At 39.9% G+C, this 2,283-nt stretch overlaps 1 non-coding gene across 1 annotated transcript; it reads right to left on the minus strand.

The window, feature by feature from the left end:
* Positions 1-1,919: 1,919 nt before the first annotated feature.
* Positions 1,920-1,992, minus strand: TRNAA-UGC (transfer RNA alanine (anticodon UGC)). The gene has a single exon. It is a non-coding gene; the product is annotated as a tRNA-Ala (tRNA).
* Between the last annotated feature and the right edge of the window lie 291 nt (positions 1,993-2,283).

Raw genomic sequence — 2,283 nt, forward strand, 5'->3', positions numbered from 1 at the left:
CATGTTTACATGAGATTCTATTCTAACAGACTCAGATTTAAAGCCCCCAATGTTAACATTTAAAGCAGTTTTTGAGCAATATGGAAGTCAGTTGTTATCTTCCTTTTAATTTCTTTCAAAAAGCTCTTTTCTACACTACCACCTAAAAAATGTTTATGTACTGACATACATATGGTCAACACATTGTTAAACACAGATCCACACACACCAGTCAAGCCATAAGACTTGCTGTTCCCGCAGAAATATACCATTTGCTACTGTTACTACTGCAAGGGATTCTGACTGGGTATTTGCAAATGTATTCAACAAAGAACCACCTTTTTTGCCTCATTATTCCACTTTAAACATGGATTCCTTGGAGTTTATGACTGCTGTATAAAACAGCTTTGAAACACAACTCAAGAAGAGGTGCAAAGCTACATAACCACTCATGGACAGCTTCTCTTGATTGGGAAAAAATATCTACACTTTAACAGGCAAAAACTTTCCAGTGGAACAGTGCATTATCTAGCATACTTTAAAAATTTTGTTAATTGTTAGTAGTCCATATTAGACACTCTACTTGCATGAGACCTTTATTAGTGCCAAAATACATACTATAATTAATGCATCCATGCTTTTCCAATAAAAAAAATTGATAGGGTTGAGGATTGAGGAAAAAACAGTGTCCGTGAAGAAAAAAGAAACACAGTAAACACTGTGTCAGGTGCTTGAGGAAGGTGCACATAGGTTTGTACCGAAACACGTGTTGTGTTGTTTGCTATGGGTAATTTATTATCATTTCTATTGGGCACTTCACCTCACATTTTGGTTCAGATTTGACAGCATCATGTTGATGTAATCTTTTCACTTAATTTCTATTTTTCACCTATAGCTAACTAGTAAGATTTTAAGGTTGAGAGGCAGTATCTTATATCGTTACCCTCTGTTTCGGGTACCTATTGATGTTCTCATTGCTTAACCGTAACCTCTACTTATCAACACCCTTTCTACCAATAAGGGGTAGAACCAGCATTTTTATGTAAACACTATGCTGACTGGCCATTTGTAATAAAGCCTAACTTGATTTTTTCTCTTTAGTAGCAGTGCTGACTGGTTTGCTTTCACCTCGTTTTTATTCTATTTGAAAATTATACTGCTGTTTAGGAGAAGCCTTAGAAGGCTTGTATTATATATTACATGTGGGTTCCCTTTTGATCTCTTGCTTGTTACATTTATAAGATTAGACTAATTTGTAACATTCAATTGATAATGCTAATTTCCAGGTAGCGCATTGTTTTCCCAAGTGTAAATAGGGTGCTTTCTTCTTTAGTTCAGTATTGGATGGTGACTTGTTCCCTCCTCAAAACCAGAGGAACTCTGGCAAAACATAAAGCCTCCTTCATACAGCACATTAGTAGCCATGCTTCTTCAATGGTGTCCACTATGTGTGTTCCAGGAAATAGTCCATACAAGACAGAGTGATGCAACATATATTGCTAGTCAACCAAGTTCCCTTGCTAGGACTCCTAGAAAAGCCTGTGCAAATGGACACTGTCAGAAGAGATGTAGAGATGTTTTCTGCTCTACAGCACAAGGTGGACAATGTCTGTATCTGCGCAGCATGCATCAATGTCCTTAGGGGGGAAGGTCTTCCTGAATGGCCATCCATGCCAAGTCTTTTTTTGTTATATGTTTATTGGTTAGCCTGTCATGCTCCTCCATACAGTCTCTGCTTTAGCAATGGGCTGCCCTGAAATAGCTCTGATGAGATTGTGGATCACCTCAAGGGTCCACAGTTCCAGTTTAATTTCTTCCAGATGGTGTTCCCTCAAACAAACTTTCTCACATTCAGGTAAACATAGAAACATAGAATGTGACGGCAGATATGAACCATTCGGCCCATCTAGTCTGCCCAATTAAATGAAAATCAACAGCACCTGTAGATGCCGGGGATTGAACCCGGGGCCTCATACATGCAAAGCATGCGCTCTACCACTGAGCTACATTACATGGAGTGAGGGACGGGGCTTGGCTCTGAAGGAAGATGGTTGCCTACATCTTTCCTGCTCCACTGATTCGTATTCATTTAAGCAATAATCCCAGAATTTTGCTTAAAATGTGGAAAACAGACCCTCCAACTCCCTGAAGGCTCCTGCACCGAAAAAGGGGTCTCTTACTTCGCCATTATCTCTCCACTCTGGCAGATCTGGCATCCCAGGCCTTGTCAGAAGAGGCCTCTGATGATCAGGGCGATGACTCACCTCGTTTTTCACTAGAAGACCAATCACCGAGGCTGGAGGA

Source organism: Pelobates fuscus, chromosome 1, assembly GCF_036172605.1.
Source record: "Pelobates fuscus isolate aPelFus1 chromosome 1, aPelFus1.pri, whole genome shotgun sequence".
Taxonomy (NCBI): Eukaryota; Metazoa; Chordata; class Amphibia; order Anura; family Pelobatidae; genus Pelobates; species Pelobates fuscus.